Below are 23,215 nucleotides of genomic sequence, written 5' to 3'. Positions count from 1 at the left end.
TCATGTGTCCTTGTTCTTTCACATGACCCACTAGCATGATGCTGTGCATATGTGTGCATGTGCATGTGTGCGTGTTGTGGTGAGAAGCTGAAATGATCATGTGGTTTATTGAGCGATATGTGATTGAAGGAGCTGGCACATTCATGTATTAAACAGTCCAGATCAAGCCAGGCTCAGAACATTAACTTACAGAAGGATCTGGGCATGCAGGTCTGTGTGTGTGTGTGTGTGTGTGTGTGTGTGTGCACATGCATGAGGATGCGTATATGTATGTGCGTGTGTGTGTACACGTGTGTGCAGTCTATGTTTATATGTCTGTGAGTGTGCATGTGTGCATGTGTGTATGTGCGCGCATGTGTGTGAGTATGTGTGTGTGTGCATGTGAGACTGCATGTGTGCATGTGTATATGCGAGTGTGTGTGTGTGTGCATGAGTGTGCGTGAGTACGTGTTTGTGCATACATGTGTGTGAGTATGTGTGTACATGTGTGCGCAGTCTGTGTTTATATGTATGTGAGTGAGTGTGTGTGTATGTGTGAGTGCGTGTGTGTGCACATGTGTGTGTGAATGTGCATGAGTATGTGTGTGTTTGTCTGAGTGTGTGTGTGTGTTTGTGTGTGTGTATGAGTGTGTGTGTATGTATGAGTGTGTGTGTGAGTGTGTGTGTGAGTGTGTGTGTGTGTGTGTGTTTGTGTGTGTACGAGCGTGTGTGTGCACATGTGTGTGTGAATGTGCATGAGTATATGTGTGTGTGTTTGTGTGTGTGTGAGTGTGTATGTGTGCATGAGTGTTCGTGAGTGTGTGTGTGTGTTTGAGTGTGTGAGTGTGTGAGTATATGTGTGTGTGTATGTGTGTATGTGTGCATGAGTGTGTGAGTGTGTGTGTGAGTGTGTGAGTGTATGTGTGTGTGTGAGTGTGTGAGTGTATGTGTGTGTGTGTGTATGTGTGTGTGTGTGTGTGCATGTGTGAGCATGTGCGTGTGTGTGAGTGTGAGTATGCGTAAAAGTGACAACACAGGCGGCCAAGGTGATTAAGAAGGCAGATGGTATACTTGCCTTCACCAACTAGGGCACTGAGTACAAGAGTTGGCAAACCATGTTGCAGTGATATAAAACCTTGGTAAGGCTCCATTGGAGGATTGCGTGCAGTTCTGGTCACCACGCTGCCAGAAGGACATGGAAGCTTTGGAGAGAGTACAGAGAAGGTTCACCAAGATGTTGCCAATGAGGAGAGGTTGAATAAACAAATCTATCCAATATGTGCAGGACATTCTGTGCCCGAATTAGCCTGATCATTTATCTTTGGACACACCGCAACCAGCCTCAAAATGACTTATGGTGTAGAGATCTTCATCGATGACGATGGACGAACAACAACAACAGTGATAGGGGTCAGTACAGTGAAAGGAAAAGTCAGTACAGTGATAGGTGTCAGTACAATGATAGACATGGTCAGTACAGTGATAGGAACAGTTAGTACATAGATAGTCACAGTCATTACAGATGTAGGCACAGGCAGTACAATGTTAAGAACAGTCAGTGCAGTGATAGGAGTCAGTACAGTAATAGGAACAGTCAGTATAGTGAATGGAACAGTCAGTACAGTGATAGGGACAGTCTGTACCAAGATAGGAACAGTCAGTACAGTGATAGGGACAGTCTGTACCAAGATAGGAACAGTCAGTACAGTGATAGGGACAGTCTGTACCAAGATAGGAACGGTCAGTACAGTGATAGGGACAGTCTGTACCAAGATAGGAACAGTCTGTACAGTGATAGGGACAGTCTGTACCAAGATAGGAACGGTCAGTACAGTGATAGGGACAGTCTGTACCAAGATAGGAACGGTCAGTACAGTGATAGGGACAGTCTGTACCAAGATAGGAACGGTCAGTACAGTGATAGGGACAGTCTGTACCAAGATAGGAACAGTCAGTACAGTGATAGGGACAGTCTGTACCAAGATAGGAACGGTCAGTACAGTGATGTGCGTAGTCAGTAGTCAGTGCGTAGTCATTGGCGGGCATTGCTGGAAAATTCGCCCCAGTGTTGGAATCCCACGATGGATAAAGAGCAGTTTCACAGAGCAGCAGGGAACTCGGGGAGAACAGGTCAGGCCAGAGAGTTCCAGAATCCCGAATCGATAGACAGACGCACGGCTGCAAGCCAGCAGTTAGGGGAGGGAGAGATAAAACTGCAGGGCAGGAGATAGAGGCAGGAGGGGCAGGTTCCCTGACAGAGCACAGGGAAAACAGTGAAACTTCAGGCTAAACAGTGAGAATAGTTCAATAGGCAGTGGAATCCAAAAGGGAAACGTTAAAACTGCCTGTCAGAGGAGAGGCGGGAGAGCGAAAGGGATGTACAGAGCTATCAGGAGCAGAAAATAGGGAAGAGTTGGATATCTGCCATGTGGAACTGTCTCTGGAAAAGGCCAGCTCTGCAGGCTGTTCTTTGTAACCTACACCTTCCCTCTTGATATTCGCAACCCCCCCCCCCTCCTCCGCCCCCACCACTCCCCACCCTCATATCCAGAATTGCCCGAGCTAGCTCAGGAATGGACTGTCCAAACTCCTGCACCTCCCTACGACCCTTTCAGCACCAATGCTGATATCCCCTCCAACAGCCCCAGCTTTCCGGCAACACGTCTGTGAAGCATTTAGAACTTCCTCTTTGCACGAAAGGTGCTAGACAAATGCATTCTCTGTAAAGCGAGGAGCAGGAGGCGAGATAAGGGAAGGAGCCGCCTGCACCACCCTGCCCAAGGAGCTCAGTGTGTTTCTCAGTGAGGGACAACAGGCAGTGCACGATGTTTGACGTGTGATAAATAGCGTCAATGAGAGAGAAGAGATGCTGCCAGCGTTTCTGCTCTTTATCATTAGCCAGTAACTCCAGCCGTAACTGCTGAAGGCAGGATCGGGCTGGCAAAGGTGCACTGTTCCTGCTGCGGTTTAACTGGGTTGGCATCACATATTGAGATCCACACACGGCCAACGCGAATAGAATCCCTGCAGTACAGAATGAGGCCATTCAGCCTGCGCCAACCACAATCTCATCCAGGCCCTATTCCCGTAAGCCTACACATTCACCCTAGCTAGACCCCCTGACACAAGGGGCAAATTAGCATGGCCCGTCAGCCTAACCCGCGCATCTTTGGACTGTGGGAGGAAACCGGAGCGTGCGGAGGAAACCCACGCAGACACGGGGAGAATGTGCAAACACCACACAGACAGTGACCCGAGGCCGGAATTGAACCCGGGTCACTGGCATTGTGAGGCAGCAGTGCCAACCCGCTGTGCCACCTTGCTGCCACCGAGCCAGCTCTGCATGAATTGAGACGGGGAACAACACCAGGGTCACATCCTTGATCGGAGAATCAGTATGGGAATTACTACAACAAAGTGGAGGGGGTGGGGGGAATAGTCCGGCCATGTTCAATATAGTGTGGAATTGGCTGGTCAGGAACAAACAACTGGTGCAAACGCAGACAGGAGCTGCTAATCCTGAGGCTGTTAACTGGATGTTATCTAAAAATGATTGTGGAAGGTTTTGAGTGATGGGGCTGTGAATATTTCCATTCTGGGACTGTCTCAGGTACAAACGATTGTTGATGCTCTGGCCAGGAATCGAACCTGGGTCCCTGGCGCTGTGAGGCAGCAGTGCTAACTACTGAGCACCGTGCCTCTCGTTCTCTTCTCTGCATCAAATTTGACCTGACGTGCGTCAGCTCCATTCCATTAGCTTGCCCTTCCCCTCCTGAAGTCTTTTCCTGACTTCTTTACTGCCGATTATATTCCCAGGCTCCCTGTGGGGGAGGAAAGTGGGCGAGAAATATAATATATATAGAGGGAGAAATTAGAATTGAAACAGGAACAGTTGACTGGAGAAGACAGATGACCAGCCGGGGGCAGCTAGAAGATGGTGAATAACAGTTGGTTTTTATCTTAACACTGTCAGAACACTTTGTTGTGCCAAATATGAAACATTCATTAAGCAGGATAATTGTGGAATGTATTTTTAAATATTTGCATGTACAGCTTTGTCTTGGATATAAATAACTGACTAATAACTCAGTTATTTATGGCTGTTTCAAAGTCATATTTCATTCCTGTCCATTTTGTTAAATGAGATTAATAAACTCTTATTGCAACATGCAATCTAATGTCTATTAAATGTAGGAACAGGAATCAGTGTTCTTCCGTCAAGAAGGATTTAAACAAATAGCTCAGTAATTTTGTAAATGAAAGCGAGCCTCTGATAACAGATGGAAGGATTGTAAGCTCCTCAATAATTGAAATATCTTAACAAGCAAGGGCTGTGAGGACTCCTGCCCTGATATCTGTAACGGTGGCACAGTGTTTAGCACTGCTGCCTCACAGTGCCAGGGACTCGGGTTCAGTTCCCGGCTTGGGTCACTGTCTGTGCTGAGTCTGCGCATTCTCCCCATGTCTATGTGGGTTTCCTCCGGGTTCTCCAGTCTCCTCCCACAGTCCAAAAGACCGTGCTGGTTAGGCGCATTGGCCGTGCTAAATTTGGCCCTCAGTGTACCCGAACAGGTGCCAAAGTGTGGCAACTAGGGGATTTTCACAGTCACTTCATTGCGGTATTAATGTAAGCTTGGGTTTCCTCCGGGTGCTCTGCTCTCCTCCCACAGTCTTAAAGACATGGTGGTTAGGTGCATTGGCCATGCTAAATTCTCCTTCAGTGTACCCAAACAGGAGTGTGGTGACTAGTGGACTTTCACAGTAACTTCATTGCGGTATTAATGTAAGCTTGGGTTTCCTCCGGTGCTCTGGTCTCCCCACATAGTCCGAAAGATGTGGTGGTTAGGTGCATTGGCCATGCTAAATTCTCCTTCAGTGTACCCGAACAGGAGTGTGGCGACTAGTGGATTTTCACAGTAACTTCATTGCAGTGTTAATGTAAACCTTACTTGTGTTGCTAACAAATAAATGTGAACTTCATTGCAGTCTGGGGGGGAGTTTAAATTGAGAATGTTGCCGTCATTGAACTCGGTACATGACTGATACAAGAATTAACACAAGGTCAGCATTCCTTCATATTGAATGTTTCTTGTGGCATTGTTTTATTAAATGTCACCTCCAAATGCATTTGGCTTTCTTCACGACGGAAGTTCGAGTCACAATACTGCAATTTTTCGAAGGGCAAGGCCATTCTGAGAAGGACATAAAGGATGTGGAAATGTTAGTTATTTTTTACAATCACCAGCCTTGCTGGAAATTGAATTTCTTACAGGGAATGATTGTGGTGCTTTGGGTCAACGACAGACCAAAGATGAAGCTTCCTGCCCTGAATACCAGTCAGTGTGTGTGTGGAATGCAGAGCTGTCAGTGTCGATCACAAGAGGTGTTCAGTGTTAGATTGCATCTGTGGAGAGAGAACAGAGCTTTGAGTCTGGATGACCCTTTGTCAGAGGTGCTGAGATCTTCCAGCATGTTCTGTTTTCCTTTCAGATTCCAGCACCCGCAGTATTTTGCCTTTATTTCAATGTTAGATTGATTGGCTGATGGTCTTCGCTTCGTTACGCCCAAGATTCAATGCCACTGAGGCACCTTGAGACAGAGTTTCCTGCATATATTCACCCTGCCTCTGGGAGTAAATAGGGAGTTGATTGCTTTCGATCTATCAGAGGTTTGCAGAATTCCATATCCCTTCCTTCCTCCACATTAGAGTTTGTGTTAGTTCCACCTGGTGGATTTGCTGAGTTGTTATTTATTCATTCAAAGGATGTGGACTTTGCTGGTTTTCTTTGCCCATACCTTATTGCACTTGTGATTTGGGAAGGACCATCACCAATAGGATCCATGTAACAGAGAACTGGAGGGTGACAGAGTGCACATTAGTCCAGCACTTCTGGCTAATCGTGTTGTGAAATAATCGTAAGGCACTGCCCCTCATTGTGAATCCATTTCAATGCCTGAAAACCGGTGGGACCCCAGAGGGAGTGCAGAGGTGAGGGAGAGAGTTGTTAAGCAGACGGTGGGCCTCTCATCCATTGACTCTATCTACACTTGCCTCAGCAAAGCAGCCAGCATAACCAAGGACCCCACACATCCCAGACATTCTCTCTTCCGCCTTCTTCCATCGGGACAAAGATATAAAATTCTGATGTCACGTACTGACTGGGGGTGGGAGTTGTTGAGTGGGGTGATGGGGGAGGGCATTGTTGAGCGGGGAATGGGCTGGGGAGGCAGTGGGAGTGGGAATTGTTGAGCTGGGGGTGAGGGGGGTGTTGGGAGCTGTGGAGTTTGGGGTTGGGGTGGAAGTTATTGAGTTTATTGTTGGGGGTGGGAGTTGTTGAGGTGAGGGTGAAGTTGGGGGTGGGAGTTGTTGAGGTTGGAGTTAGGGAGGAGGTTGTTGAACTGGGGGTGGGGGTGGGGAAGGAGTTGTTGAGTGGAGGTTGGGGATAGGTGTTGGGGTGGGGGTGGGAGTAGTTGAGTGGGGAGGTGGGACTGGGAGTTGTTGAGTTTGGGGTGGGGAGGGAGTTGTTGAGCTGGGGGTGGGGGTGGGGGAAGGAGTTGTGCAGTGGGGGGGTGGGGATGGGTGTTGTTGGGGTGGGATTGGGAGTTGTTGAGTTTGGGGTGGGGAGGGAGTTGTTGAGTTTGGGGTGGGGTTGGGAGTTGTTGAGTTTGGGGTGGGGAGGGTGTTGTTGAGCTGGGGGTGGGGGTGGGGGTGGGGATGGGTGTTGTTGAGTTTGGGGTGGGGTTGGGAGTTGTTGAGTTTGGGGTGGGGTTGGGAGTTGTTGAGTTTGGGGTGGGGAGGGAGTTGTTGAGTTTGGGGTGGGGTTGGGAGTTGTTGAGTTTGGGGTGGGGAGGGAGTTGTTGAGTTTGGGGTGGGGTTGGGAGTTGTTGAGTTTGGGGTGGGGAGGGAGTTGTTGAGCTGGGGGTGGGGTTGAGGTTGGGGATTGGGAGTTGTTGAGTTTGGGGTGGGACTGGGAGTTGTTGAGTTTGGGGTGGGGAGGGAGTTGTTGAGCTGGGGGTGGGGGTGGGGGAAGGAGTTGTGCAGTGGGGGGGTGGGGATGGGTGTTGTTGGGGTGGGATTGGAAGTTGTTGAGTTTGGGGTGGGGAGGGAGTTGTTGAGTTTGGGGTGGGGTTGGGAGTTGTTGAGTTTGGGGTGGGGGAGGGTGTTGTTGAGCTGGGGGTGGGGGTGGGGGTGGGGGTTGGGAGTTGTTGAACAGAGAAGATGGAGCTAACTGGCTGATAATGAAGGAAAATCCAGTCTTTGCTTGGGGAATGCAAAGAACATTGATTAATATTCCAGCATTGCAAAATAATAATCCGAGCTTTAGTACCATCTGTCAGAATTCAATGTTCTTTGGTTTTGTACGTAACTGATTCCGGTTTGCTCTCCGAAGTGCAGAACCTCCCTGGCACAATGTTATCGCAGGCTTATTACTGGCTGATGATTCAAGTTGCTTATTTCTTCAGTCGACAGTGTGACGATGATGTTCCTTGTGTTGTGGAGATGATTGGCTATGTGGCAAGTTTAATATCTGGCTTAGTGGGGTTGACAAGAGATCAGTTAGACTGAATACCAATGAATTGTATTTTTAGTCTTTGCACTGTGGGCATCGCTGGCATTGTGGGCATCCCTATTTGCCCTTAAAGCGACAGGCTTGTTGGACCATTTCCGAAGGTGATTAAGAGTGGGAGGTACAGCCAATTCCTTTCCCTAGAAGAAACCAGATAGATTTTCACAACAATCAATGGTAGATTTATGATTACCATCAATGAGACTAATTTTCAATTGCAAATGTATCAGTTAACTGAACTTGCTGCCAAGATGGGATTTGAACCCGTGACCCCAGAGCATTAACCCCAGGCTCTGGCTTACAGTCTAGTGACATTGCCACCATCTCCACTTGGTTAGCCTGTTGCTCTGCCTCACTGCCACCGATCCTCTTTTGATTGGCGCTGTCAACTTTCCAGGATTGCCTTAGAATCTCTAAGGGCAGCTGCCAACAACACTGGATAAAAGTGATAGGTGCAATAAATTTATTTGTTAAAGAAGTCTTCACTTTCTTCTAATAGTAAAAATGTCGGGCATGGGGTTAATACAGGCTGGTTGTGCCATGTTCTCAGGTCTTCCTGGAGAGAGAGCGCGCCAGTCAGACCTTCTGCCAGCAGTGGACATGGTAGGGCAGAGGCAGTTACTCCACCCACTTTCCCCATTTGGCATTGCCACCCTGATCAGCTAGGTTTCCTTGATAATTTTGGGCATTTTGTTGCACTGATGCCCCTTTCAGCAGGGGCTCAGAGGCGGCACACTGGCACAGTGGTGAGCACTGCTGCCTCACAGCATCACGGATCCCGGTTCAGTTCCTGGCTTGGGTCACTGTCTGTGCAGCACATTCTGCCCATGTCTGCATGGGTTTCCTCTGGGTGCTCTGGTTTCCTCCCACAGTCCGAAAGATTAGGTGTTGATTAGGTGCCAAAAGAGAAAATGCTGGAAAATCTCAGCAGATGATCCTTTGACAAAGGGTCATCTGGACTCAAAATGTCAGTTTTTTTCTCTCCTTACAGATGCTGCCAGACCTGCTGAGATTTTCCAGCATTTTCTCTTCTGGTTTGAGATTCCAGCAACCGCAGTAATTGGCTTTTATCCAGCGCTAGTTAGATGCCATGCTAAATTCTCCCTCAGTGTACCCGAACAGGGAGCGTGGCGACAAGGGGATTTTCACAGTAACTTCATTGCAGTGTTAATATAAGTCTATTTGCAACACTAATAAATAAACTTTAAAAAACTCTAGTTCTCCTTTATGTGCAACCTTTTGGTTGGATTAAAGTGGTATAAACACGCAGGGATTGCATTCTCTATTTCCTGGATTGGGAAGTGCTTGTTTGTAATTTGCAGCTGTGTGGATACGTGCTTATGGAAATGTGTTTCGAAAATAAAGTTGGCTGTTTTGAACTCAGCGGACCTTTAATTTAAAGGAAAATGATGCCTTCCCTCAAGAAAGCTCATCTGCTTTTGCTTTCACTGATTCATTAACCTTGCCAGGTAAAGTATTTCACAACTCTATTAGCCTTTCGTCCCAAACGATGCACCCAGCGCTCCTATTAAATTCATTCTTCAATAGCTGTCCCAGTCTGACAACTGTTCCTCTCTGTGTACAATGGAGATGCACTTACAGTCTCTGCTCCTCCAAATGTTTAACCTTTGAGCTATTACCCGAGACACATCTGGGATACAGGTGATGGTAAGCTGGACATCCCACCCCCTCACCCCCTCTAACGCTCCAGTTTCTCCAGGCCTTGCCTTTGCCAGCTTAGGGTGGCACAGTGGCACCGCAGTTAGAACTACTGCCTCACAGCGCCAGGGACCCGGGTTCGATTCCCGGTTTGGGTGACTGTGTGGAGTCTGCACCTTTGCATGGCTTCCCTCCGGACGCTCCGGTTTCCTCCCACAGTCTGAAGGAACATGCTGGTTAGATGCATTGACCCGAATGGACGCTGGAGTGTGGCGACTAGGGGAATTTCACAATAGCTTCATTGCAGTGTTAATGTAAGCCTTACCTGTAACTAATAAATAAGCTTTACTTTGCCACAAGTAGAGGATTGATTCCCCACTGGTATCAGAGAGAGAGTGGAACTCTTCCCAACCTCCCTGACCTTTCCACGCTTTGTAGGACAGAAAGGGAGAAATTGCAATCTTTATTTGTTTCTCATCTCCTGCCCCGAGCAAACTGTCAGATGCGAGAGCCTGAGGTTCTGCCGGCTCCCACTGAAACATTGGCATTTCATTGAAAGATGTGCCGTGAAATGCACGGCATTCTTCATCTGCCTTCCCCATAGCAAAAAGAATTTATATCTACAGAGCACCTTCGGTGTATTGTGTTCCCAATGATGAGGGAGTCCAGAACTAGGGGTCATAGTCTGAGGATAAGGGGCTTATCCTCAAAGACACGGGGAGAATGTGCAGACTCCACACAGTCACCCAAACCGGGAATCGAACCCGGGTCCCTGGTGCTGTGAGGCAGTAGTTCTAACCGCGGTGCCACCGTGCCACCCTAAGCTGGCAAAGGCAAGGCCTGGAGAAACTGGAGCATTAGAGAGGGTGAGGGGGTGGGATGTCCAGCTTACCTGTACCCAGATGTATCTCAGGAAATAGCTCAAAGGTTAAACATTTAGAGAAGCAGAGGCTGCAAGTGCATCTCCTTTTAGAACTGAGGTGAGAAGAAATTTAGAATCATAGAATCTTAGAATCTCTACAGTACAGAAAAAGGCCATTCAACCCATCGAGTTGGCACCACAATCCCGCCCAGGCCCTATCCCCATAACCCCATGCATTTACCCTAGCTTGTTCCCCTGACACTAAGGGGAAATTTAGCATGGCCAGTTCACCTAACCTGCACATTTTTGGACTTTGGACATTCTTCACCCAGAGGATGGTGAATGTGTGGAATTCACTACCACAGAATGTACTTGAGGCCAAAACATTAATTTCAGAGAGAAATTGGAAACATCCCTTGGGGCTAAAGGGATCAAGAGATATTGGAGGAAGTGGGGGGGTGGGGACATCAGTTTATTGAATTCGATGATCAGTCTGATCAAGATGAATGGTGGAGCAGGCTCGAAGGGCCAAATGGCCTCTTCCTGCTTCTAATTTCTGAACCTGCTTTGTTAGGAGTGTTAGAAACCAAAATATCACACTGATACTAGACACTGGCCATTTTATTTTCTTTATTCACTCATGGGGTGTGGGGGTCGCTGGCTGGGCCAACATTTATTGCCCATCCCTGAGAGCAATTAAGAGTCAACCGCATTGTTGTGACTCTGGAGTCACAGATAGGCCAGCTCGGGTAATGGCCGGCACAGTGGTTAGCACTGCTGCCTCACAGCATCAGGGACATGATTCCAGTTCCGGCCTTGGGTGATTGTGTGGAGTCTGCACATTCTCCCCGTGTCTGGGTGGGTTTCCTCCGGGTGCTCTGGTTTCTTCCCACAATCCAAAGATGTGCAGGTTAGATGGATTAGCCATGGTAAGTGTGTGGGGTCACAGGATTAGGGTGGGGAAAGGACCCGGGTGAGGAAAGCTGCGAGTGAGAGTCAGTACAAACCCAATGGATCGAATGGCCTCCTTCTGCACTGTAAGGATTCTATGATTCTCGGGTGTGGGTTTGGAAGATTTTGGCATCTAAGTTTAGGTTTATTCATTAGTGTCACAAGTCGGCTTACATTAACACTGCCGTGAAAATCCCTTAGTCAGCACACTCTGGCGACTGTTCGGGTACACTGAAGGAGAATTTAGCATGGCCAATGCACCTAACCAGCACATCTTTTGGAGTAGGGGGAGAAACTGAAGCACCCGGAGGAAACCCACACAGACACGGGGAGAATGTGCAAACTCCACACAGACAGTGACCCAGGGCAGGAATGGAACCCGGGTTCCTAGCGCTGTGAGGCAGCAGTGCTAACCACTGTGCCACCATGCATCTGTATGTCTATGAATAGAATAGAACCTGGCTAGAACACTGTTATGAACAAAGGATTCTGCTTACGATCGAGCAGGAAGAAGGCATTTTGTCTGTTCTGTTACTTTCCCTCTCGAACTAAGCTACCCTGCTGCAGGTTGGCTAACTGCCAGAGAACACTTGAGTCCTTCAACCAGTTACACCACCCTCGCTGTGCACAAATGTGTTTGCCTACATAAGAAGGGTCACTGCATTTCAACGCGTTTAGAAGTGAGGTGCTTTGAGATGTACTGAAAGACATAACAAGATGCTGTACAAACGTGAAATTTCTTTGATAGCCTTGTCATCGAGTATCAGAAATCGTGTACATTTTCATGTTCCAGTGACGAGTTCAGCAGATTTCCCCGTTCGACAGTGGGGATGTTTTTTCATCAAAGGTTTCTCCGCAAGGCCTGAAATTCACTCAATGAATTAGTCAGTGGAAAATGGCCATTTCTACCCATGCGTTGTCAACAGGTCATGCAGCCTGACTGAACAGTCAGATCCTGCCTGCAGCAGACATGGGTCTTTGAGATTTTCTCAAGGAACGTTCAAATCCCTGGAAAGCATGAACAAAAAACAGTCGCTAACACATAAGTGAACTCGAATATTGGCGTTCAGCTGATTCAAACAGAAATGGGTGTCGTAAAGCTGATGGAGATGTGCAAGTGCGGAGAATGGGAAGTAAGAACATGTGTAAAATTATAGTGCGAACCCCTAATTAAATCGTTGGAGTATTCCCTGCTATATACTTTGCTATATATGTGCTATAGTCCCTGCTATATACTTTGCCACATATATGCTATAGTCCCTGCTATATATATGCTATAGTCCCTGCTATATACTTTGCTATATATATGCTGTAGTCCCTGCTATATACTTTGCTATATATATGCTATAGTCCCTGCTATATACTTTGCTATATATATGCTATAGTCCCTGCTATATACTTTGCTATATATATGCTATAGTCCCTGCTATATACTTTGCTATATATATGCTATAGTCCCTGCTATATACTTTGCTATATATACGCTATAGTCCCTGCTATATACTTTGCTATATATATGCTGTAGTCCCTGCTATATACTTTGCTATATATACGCTGTAGTCCCTGCTATATACTTTGCTATATATATGCTATAGTCCCTGCTATATACTTTGCTATATATATGCTGTATTCCCTGCTATTTCCCTCTGAGCTACCGACCCAGGTAGCTTTATATCTGTACTCGCTGGTGCATTTTATAAGAATGTTCTTCAGCCCAGTGCTTCAGGGACTGAAGCTTTCTTTTCTATAATATCCCCTTTACTTCATGAAGCACGGCCGCTGTTTTCATTCCCCTTTGTTTTTCTGCTCCAGGCAAAAATGCAATAACCCGAAATGCATTTTGTCAGCTTCAGTCTGCAGTGGGTATTTTTTTTTTGTTCATGCAGTCCAACTTTATTAAACCTTCCTGCAAAGTAGAAAGGCTTGTTCTAGCAATAACTTGTGGATAAATGACACACCAGCGAGAAATGATGGAAAGATGATGTGCACGGTGGCACAGGGGTTAGCACTGCCGCCTCACAGCGCCAGGGACCGGGGTTCTTTTCTCCTGCCCACTGTGCAGCTCTCTGACATCTACGCTCTCAACTCTGGCACAATGTGCACCAGTTTCAGGTGATGAAGGGGCAGTGCTCCGAAAGCTCGTGATTCCAGATAAACTTGTTGGGCTTTAACCTGGGACTTCCGCATCCAGGAAGGAATGAATAAAAAAAGGAATATCGCAGCAAATGAAAGGCCAAAATCTAGGAAACTGGGAGGATGACAGCACAGTGGGAAGTGAATTGGAGGAGAGAGGTGTTGCCAGGAACAGACTATGCAGGAAATGGGGTTGAAAGGAATCAGTAAAAATTAAAGTTTGCAAACTGGTTGTCTGTTATTGAAATTGTGAGGATAGAGAGACCATAAAAAATGTCGGGGCTGTGAGCAGGAGAGTCTTAATGGAGGAAGAGCCTTAGAGAGGCATCAAACTCTGGAGAGTTACAAGGTCATCTCCAATTCAGTGTGTTTTACTGACAATTCTATGTGTGAAACCAAATCGAATGTCTTCTCAACATAAATCTTACAACTAAGTTTTGATTTTGATTTGATTTATTATTGTCATATGTATGGTATACAGTGTTACTTGCGCGCTATACATACCATAGCATACCATACATAGAGAAGGAAAGGGGAGACTGCAAAATGTAGTGTTACAGTCATAGCTAGAGTGTAGAGAAAGATCAACTTAGTGCGAGGTAGGTCCATTCAAAAGCCTGATGGCAGCAGGGAAGAAGCTGTTCTTGAGTCGGTTGGTACATGACCTCCTTTGTATCATTTTCCTGACAGAAGAAGGTGGAAGAGAGAATGTCCGGGGTGCGTGGGATCCTTAATTATGCTGGCTGCTTTTCCGAGGCAGCGGGAAGTGTAGACAGAGTCAATGGATGGGAGGTGACTGGGGGATTTTCACTGTAACTTCATTGCAGTGTTAATGTAAGCCTACTTTGTAAAGGCAGATCCAGTAACAAACATAAATTAAAGCGGGGATGTGCGCGTCACATAAACGGAATCATAAATTAGCCATTTGCCGCCTCTTATGCCCGTTCTTTCACCCTTAGGAAAAGGAGCGCTGTTTAATCTGCCGGCACCATCAACAATAAACATAATTACAGACAAGTGCCAGGGAGAGCATGAAATAAATCTGTCACGGTGACATGAGGGCCCACTCACAATCCCTCAGAGAAACATTTATGCTTCAATCAGTAACAATTCCCCATGAAAACACATTCCAACCAGTGCCAGATACACAGAGACCAATTAATATTGCCTAGTCTGTCCTGTGGAGCAGCTCCATGACCCTCCGTGAAATGTTTATTGCCTATTCTGCAAGCGATGGGAGACCTAAGGCTGTTTAATCAGAGTAGTGTAATGTGCTGCCTCATTTCATACAGGCCTCGGGGACAGCAGGGCATGATGACAAGCAATGTTGGCTCAGACAACAGGGCTAGCTTTTGTTTTAATAGCCAGTCCACTGGGGTCTTTAACAATCACAGTAAGCATCGGCTTCTCAGCTCCAGTTCAACGCCTCCAAAACCCAGCTCAGTTCTCAGGGAAATGTCACAAATGTAAGGGCAGGTTTCTGAGGACTGGATCCAGTTAACAGATTTCTTACTTTCATCCCCAGCTGCCACCTAAACTCCCAGCTTAAGGCAAATTACCTCCGATGTGGGAACCTGAAACAGAAAATGCTGGAAAATCTCAGCAGGTCTGACAGGATCTGTGGAGAGAGAGTAGAGCCAATGCTTTGAGTCTGACAATGGAGGGGACCAGAGTGAGACTCCATATTGGAGGGAGCCTCATCCACTTCATTGAAGAGTTAACTTGTACCTTCATTGACATAGAATCATAGAGCTCCTGCGGTGTAGAAGGAGACCGTTCGGCCCATCAAGCCTGCACCAACCACAATCCCACCCACGCCCTATTCTCATAACCCCAGATATTTACCTTGCTGATCTCCTGACACTAGGCTCAATTTATCAAAGCCAGTCAACCTAACTCGCACATCTTTGGACTGTGGGAGGAAACCGGAGCACGCGGAGGAAACCCACGCAGTCACAGGGTGAATGTGTGAACTCTGCACAGTCATCCTTAGCCAGTGTTAAACCCAGGGACCTGGCGCTACGAGGCAACAGTGCTAACCACTGGGCCACTGTGCCTCCCCTCACATATATTGCACAACCTTAGTGTCAGTGCAACGTGACGGATACCGCCCTTGTGTTACCCCTGAATATCTGGCTGCTGAACACAATTTAAAAACAAGTGATTGACTTGGTTTGAATATTATACTTGATGTTAACCCTTAGACATGTTATCCTAGAGATTAAAATAACACAGGTTAGAAAATCTACTTCTTCACCAGCAACACTTCCTGACAATCGCTATGGGGGTACAAGGTCTGGAGTTAGACTAGACTATTTGCTATTTTGACAGTAATGTGAGGATATGATGTTTCACTCCAAGAATGATTTTACTGACAAACTGGGAAGCTTTCATCAAAACAACCTTTATTTAATGATAATGTTTTAACTATAAAAAATGAATTAGCTTAACATTTAGCATCTGAACAATCCTTAAACATGACAAGATACAATTCTTATCTGCTAACCTATCTCTATTAGTTCCAATTCAAGCAATATTCCTCTTATAGGCTTCAACTCCACTTCAAAATCACTTAGCAAACACACAGGCTTACCTGATTGTACTTGTTAACAGTTCTAGAGCTTTTTGAACACTTCTGGACAGAGAAACACAGAGTCACCTGTCTTCTGACAGCCCCACACAGCAACCTCCAGAGAGAGAGAGAGAAAGGAAGATACCTCTTGTCTACATATAAGATGATGAATGGGATGGATAGGATAGAGGTGGAGAGACTCTTCCCGCTCAGAAAGGACAGTAGGACTAGAGGGCACAGCCTCAAGATAAAGGGGGGGCGGTTTAGAACGGAGTTGAGGAGGAACTTCTTCACTCAAAGGGTGGTGAATCTCTGGAATTCTCTGCCTGTTGAGGTGGTGGAGGCTGCCTCGCTAAATATTTTTAAGACGCGGGTTGATGGGTTTTTGATAAGCGAGGGGATTAAGGGTTATGGGGAGAGGGTGGGAATGTGGAACTGAGCCACGACAGATCAGCCATGATCTTATTGAATGGCGGGGCAGGCTCGAAGGGCTAGATGGCCTACTCCTGCTCCTATTTCTTATGTTCTTATGTTCTTTAAGAATTCAGCAGTAACTAACTGTTTTAAAAATCTGTCTCTCCAGCAAGCTTAGTTCCACCCCTTCTCTGTTTCTGCCAATCAACCTAATCAAAACCCTATTCTGAAACTCCAAGGGAAAATCCAAGTAAACACAAATGCATTCACTCAGATTTTTAAAAAAATTAGCTCAGATCAATTATTATCCTGCATTCTCAGCATGGAGCTGCATATTTTTTTCAGACAAACTACTACTACGTAAATCAGAGCTGAATTTTAAATATACCCCATGCAAGAAATATAATAGCTACATCGTTCTTAAATGCACAGTATCATCCCAAAAGGATCTGAAACCAAATCCTCAGCCCTATTCATGCTTTATTTTGCTCCTTTTTTTCTTATTTAACTGAACCAATTGTTAGAGAAGTTTTTCACTGTAATGAATAATTCACAGGTTTTTGTAGAAACCACTGAAGGTAAACTTACTACTTTAATCATGTTAATTGTGGAAAAGTTTTGTCCCCCTGGAGGATCCTTCCAGCTGCTCGGTACAAATGCAATGCTCACATCGTGCAGATGGCTGGGTACAAAGGCATCTATCAGGATTTTATAATACTTTCCCATGCAGGTACAAATTGTTCCCAATTCTAGATTATCAGGAGTGTTCAACCACAGCACTCTGAACCTCTCCTTAACATTTACCAAGGGAAAATTCTGGATGTACCCATCGACACAGATTCCACCCTTCTCCTTCCCATGGTGTGTTTTCCAGTGGAGATGACTCAGGACATTCCAGTCCCGCCAATGTCTATGGCGTTTTGTGCTGTTTTCCAGCCACGCCGCCGGCAAACCGGAAGATCCAGTCGGAGGGAAGTGCTGGAAAATTTGGCCCACCGTTTTGTTTAACAGTTCTGTTCTATCAGATGTTCCCAGGTTTCCATGGGTGGCACAGTGGCACCTCTGCCTCAAGGCGCCAGGGATCCAGGTTCGATTCCGGCCTCGGGTCACTGTCTGTGTGGAGTTTGGTTGGGTGGTTCGGTGCATTGGCCTCATTTTGGATATGAATCCACAATGTCATGGGCTCCCTCAACACATTGCTAACCTTAGCCATTTGATTGCATTTTCATCATCAATTATGGGCGACACGGTGGCACAGTGGTTAGCACTGCAGCCTCACAGTGCCAGGGATCCAGGTTCAATTCCCACCTTGGGTCACTATCTGTGTGGAGTTTGCACATTCTCCCCATGTCTGTGTGGGTTTCCTTTGGGTACTCCAGTTTCCTCCCACAGTCCAAAGGTGTGCAGGTTAGGTGGATTGGCTGTGCTAAATTGCCACTTAATGTCAGGGGGACAAGGTAAATATGTGGGGTTACAGGGATAGGGGCTGGGTGGTTGGTGCGGACTCAATGGGCTGAATGGCCTCCTTCTGCACAGTAGGGCTTCTATGGATACACTCTTTCCTTCCATATTTGTAATCAACTTCCACCTTGGACAGAATTCTCCCGCTGCGTTGGTCTAAAATCTGGAAATTCCCGCCCTACCGTCAATGTTGTTTCACCTTCTCCACCATCCGCCTGCTGGAATTCCAGAGGTGGGACGGGATGGGAGAATTCCGGCACTGATTTCTCAAGGCCTTGCCACGCCAATCTAAACTCTGCCATTATCGCCACATACCGTACAACACATAGGCGAAATAATATTTACGAGCAAGCAGCCCCATGGCTGGCATTCGCTTGAAATATTCTGGCCACATTTCGAAGAATTAATTCTCCTTCCCGGCAATTTCCTTGGTGATAAACGACTCTTAATGGGGGGGGCTGCAATTCCATGTGTTTCCTTTGCTCAGCCAACAGTTCCCGTCTTAACTAAAGCCACTCACTTGAATGTATAAGATGGGCTGCTACGTCTTATTAATATCACTCCTGACTGGTTACTGAAAACTCATTAGGCGGATAACTCATTCTACTCGCAACAGATGTGGCTCTGTGAAGCCTGGTCCAGGGAGACCCTCCAATCTTCAGAAATGTAAGCAGATAATTAAAACAAAATCCTAAACGAAGGCGCTTGTTTCAAGGGAGATAAACTCATAGAAGATTACAATAATGTTTACATCCAGTCAGAGGAGCCGGGAGGCCCCGAGGAATTCTTCGATTCTTCACAGCCATGTCTCAGGATCTGTCAGGTTTTTTTTTAGCCGAGTCACGTTTTGAGGGTTTCCCTTTGAATGTCGTACTCTCGCCCAAAGGGGACGATAATTTGGTTTGGGGGAAACTGCTCGCAAAAGAAGAAGTCTCCTCCTTCCATAGCTTGGTTTAGCTGGACAGCTGGTCCATGACACAGAGGGGCGCCAACAGCAAGGGTTCTGTTCCTGTACCGGCTGAGGCTATTCGTGAAGGCCCCGCCTTCTCAAGCTTGTCCCTCGCCTGAGGTGTGGTAAATTGCCAAGTTACAGGGAGGAGCAGCCTACGGTCATCTGGGACTTGTGGCCACTTGCCCTTCATTTTTATCTTTAGCTGAATTTTATTCCGCAGCTATCAAGGGGAGGGGGTCAGCATTTGATCTTGGCTGATGCAGTGTGGCCTCCATAAATAGACTCATAGAAATCCTACAGTGCAGAAAGAGGCCATCTGGCCCATCAAGTCTACCCAGTCCCTACCCCTACACATTTACCCACTAATCTACGCATCTCAGGACACTAAGGGGCAATTTTAGCATGGCCAATCAACCTAATCCGCATATCGTTGGACTGTGGGAGGAAACCCACGCAGACACAAGGAGAATGTGCAAACTCCACACAGGCAGTGACCAAGGCGGGAATCGAACCCAGGTACCTGGAGCTGTGAAGCAGCAGTGCTAACCATCGTGCCACCCAGACTGTGACTCCCAGAGTCAATCCTGTGTTGTGGTTAATCTACAGACCGCTGTGCCCACGGGAACATTCAGATTGAAGGCTATTTGAAACACCATCATTGTAGCATTGTAACAGGGCAAAAAAAATCCAGAACAACACTTGCAGCCTGGTCTGGATGAAGAGGTGTTGAGGGAGCAGTCAGCGGAAATTGATTTTGATCCACTTATTTCACCTATTTCCCTTCACCCTTTGGGGAAAAGAGGCACAAGGGAGTGGACGGAGAGGGCAGAGAAGAAAAGTAAGATAAAGGAGACCAAGCAAAAGTGAATGAAAAAGAAAGAAGGGAAAGAAACAGAGAGAAAGAAAATTAAAATGAAGAGAGGGGAAGGGAAAGAAAAGAAAGGAAAGTGAAAATGAAGAGAGGAAGGGAACGAAAAGAAGGCAAAAACATGAATGGAAAGACTGAACGAAAGAAAAAAGCAGAGAAGGAGAGGAAGGGAAAGATAGGAAAGAAAGGGAAGAGAAGTGAAGGGAAAGGAAAGAAGGAAAAAGGAACGTGAGAAAAAAGAAGAGGGAATTTGCATTTTATTTCACATCTCTCACAACCGCAGGATGTGCCCTAAGATTCACAGCAATGAAGGACTTTTGACACAGTTGTTGTAACACAGCAATAAAGCATAAATCCCCTCTTCACACAGTCCTTTATCCTTCCTTGCCCTTCACTATTCTCCTGTTTTCTATCTTGCCCTTCCTCTCCTTTGCTTTTTTCTTTCATTCAGCCATTCCATTCATTTTCTTTGCCTTCTTTTCTTTCCCTTGCTCTCTTCTTCTTTTCACTTTACTTTCTTTTTCTCTCCCTCCCTCTCTCTTTTCTTTCTCCCCGTTTCTTTGCCTGCTTTCTTTTCTCTTCCATTCATTTGTTCACTTCCCTTTTTCTTCCTTTCTTCCCATTTCCTTCTCTTTTCCTTTTTGTTCACTCACACTTTCCCCTCCTTTCTTTCCTTGCTCCCCTTTCATTCGAACCTTCCTGCCTGCAGACGGGCCTTGTCCTTGGTTAGCTGCTGCACAGCAGCCTCCAGTGAATCCTCGAACCTTTCCTTCCCTGCCCTCACCCTCCATTCCCTCGGCCTCTTTCCCCTCCCTTTTTCCTCCTCATTCCTGGGAAAAAATAGTAAATATAGCAGCAAAAAATGCTGGAAAGTCACAGCAGGTTTGACAGCATCCGTGGAGAGAGAATAGAGCCAACTTTTCGAGTGCGGTATCAGCTCTGCCAAAGGGTCATCTAGACTCGAAACATTGGCTCTATTCTCTGTCCACAAATCTTTCTTTTATTTATTTTTTTAAATTCATTCATGGGACATGGGCATCGCTGGCTAGGCCAACATTTATTGCCTATCCTTTGTTCCTAGAATCATAAAATCCTACAGTGCAGAAGCAGGCCATTCGGTCAATCGAGCTTGTACTGACCACAATCCCACCCATGCCCTATCCCCGTAACCCCATGCATTTACCTGAGCTACTCCCCCTGACACTCGGTCAATTTAGCATGGCCAATCTACCTAACCCACACATTTTTGGACTGTGGGAGGAAACTGGAGCACCCAGAAGAAACTTGGAAAAAGCACTTGAGAAGGTGGTGGGGAGCTGCCTTCTTGAATCGCTGCAATCTGTGTTCTGTGGGTTGACCCTCAATGCCGTTAGGGAGACAATTCCAAGATTTGGACCCAGCGACTGCGAAGGAACGGTGATATATTTCCGATTCAGGATGGTGAGTGGCTTGGAGGGGAACTTGCAGGAGGTGGTGTCCCCATGTATCTGCTGCCCTTGTCCTTCTAGATGGAAGTGCTTGTGGGTTTGGAAGGTGCTGTCTAAGGATCTTTGGTGAATTGCTGCAGTGCATCTTGTAGATGCACACAGCAGCACACTGCTGCTACAGAGTGTTGGGTGGTGAAGGGAGTGGATGTTTGTAGATGTGGTGCCAATCAAGCTTTATCCTGGATGGCGTCGAGCTTCTTGAGTGTCGTTGGAGCTGCACCTGTTCCGGCAAGTGGGGAGTATTCCATCACACTCCTGAGATTTTCCAGCATTTTCTGCCTTTGTCTCAGATTCCTGCATCCGCAGTATTTTGCTTTTATGTTATTGTAACATCGCGCAGCTTGAGCAAGGAACTGACCAAATCTGAATAGGCCCTGCCAAAAATTACAAGTTTGCAACTTAACATGGGGGAAAAGACAGAAAACATGGCCTATTTCTTGTCTCTTCTCCTTCTCTCAATACGATACATGATTATCTCTCTCTGTTCAATTACTGGGCATTGGCAACAATGGATTGCCATTGGATTGGGTGATGATTATGCTTGGCAATGTGCAGTGACTTGCAGTGCAGCTGACCAGGAAACTCCCGCCAGCTGCCATCGGTGTATCAGAAAGATAATCCACCTGTTGGGCTATATTATGAACACACCTACCATGGCCATCAGGCCTTGAGGTGAGGCTTGAAGGTAGAGCTTCTTACCCAGACGTGGGAAACCTACCCCTTGCGCCGCAAGACCTCACCTCTGGCACCTCATAGAATCCCTACACTGCGGAAGGAGGCCATTCAGCCCATCAAGCCTGCACCAACAACAATCCCACTCAGGCCCTATTCCCGTAGCCCCACATATTCACCCTGCTAATCCCCCTGACACTAAGGGGCAATTTAGCATGGCCAATCAACCTATCCTGCATATTTAGAGTTTTGTAAGTTTATTGATTAGTGTCACAGGTAGGCTTACATTAATACTGCAATGAAATTACTGTGAAAATCTCCTAGTTACCACACTCCGGCACCTGTTCGGGTACACTGGGGGAGAATTTAGCATGGCCAATGCATCTAACCCCAGCACATCTTTCGGGCTGTTAGGAGGAAACTGGAGCACCCAGAGGAAACCCACGCAGACACGGGGAGAACATGCAATCTCCACACAGACAGTGACCCAAACTGGGAATCGAACCCAGGTCCCTGGTGCTGCGAGGCAGCAGTGCTAAGCACTGTGCCAGCGTGCCAACGGTGCAATCTCATATCATTTGCTGTGAGGTGACCTGCTGCGATATACAGCATTTCACATCAGTGCATAATAAGCCACCTTTTGGCATCTGACCCAGTCAGAACCCATTATTAAACACTGATGTCTGACTGTCATTAACCTTTCAGCGCTGTGACAGAAACTGAGTTCATTTTTAATGATCCACATAGTTTGAGTGCCGCGCTCATGCCTGTGCCAAGCAGATTCACCACACAAGTCTCAACAAAATGCGCCATCATCATCACCCTGTGCAGCTCAGCAAACATGACCTGTGACTGCTTTTTTGTCAGCGTCATCAAATGAGAAGATATTTGACAAAATGTTTTATGAATCCCGTGACCCTTTTAAATGTGTCTTAGCTCCATTGATGCTTCCAGTAAGATTTCTCCGACAGCTCCCAATAAGATCCACCCTCGAGGCTTCTCAATGTGAGATTACTCAATAGAATTTAAAAAAAGCGCAAGAATTGGAGTACAAATCCGTCAAGAATTCTATTAGGGATCCCAGAATCTTCAACTTTAGCCTCTTAATTCTTGGGTGATCTTTTGCCAGCAGAAAGTCTGAAGGATAGTGTTTTCTTCCCCCCACAGAAATCAACAGACTTAAGGTGAAACCTTGACATTTGTGTTGGAGCTCTGTCAGACTTGCCATGTGAATGCGACTCGTGAGATTGTACATTGAATCAATCATCCTTTATGCCTGAAGGATGCACCAGTTCCAACGTACAGGAGGATATGAAGGAATAATGAAATAAAAACAGAAAATGCTGGATTATCTCAGCAGGTCTGGCAGCATCTGGGGGCAGACAGTTAACATTCTGTAATGACTTCAATCGGGCTACTGAGGACAGCCTACTGGAATATGAATTCCCTGATTAAGAAGTCAGTTGATGGGTCGATCAGGGAGTCTTTTCCTTCTAACCGAAAGGGAAAACGCTGGAAAATCTCAGCATGTCTGGCAGCACCTGTAAGGAGAGAAAAGAGCTGACGTTTCGAGTCCAGATGACCCTTTTTCAAAGCTCAGCTTTGTTCTCCTTACAGACCTGCTGAAATTTTCCAGC

The 23,215-nt window shown here is 46.5% G+C and overlaps 1 protein-coding gene across 3 annotated transcripts in view; it reads left to right on the top strand.

The window, feature by feature from the left end:
• The window catches only part of syndig1l (synapse differentiation inducing 1-like), a 129,875-nt gene that overhangs the window by 97,007 nt on the left and 9,653 nt on the right, over positions 1-23,215 (top strand). The gene's annotated exons all lie outside the window — the stretch shown is intronic.

Source organism: Carcharhinus amblyrhynchos, chromosome 14 (genome assembly GCF_965287045.1).
Source record: "Carcharhinus amblyrhynchos chromosome 14, sCarAmb.v2.hapA, whole genome shotgun sequence".
Taxonomy (NCBI): Eukaryota; Metazoa; Chordata; class Chondrichthyes; order Carcharhiniformes; family Carcharhinidae; genus Carcharhinus; species Carcharhinus amblyrhynchos.
This window is presented reverse-complemented; position numbering and strand designations above follow the sequence as displayed.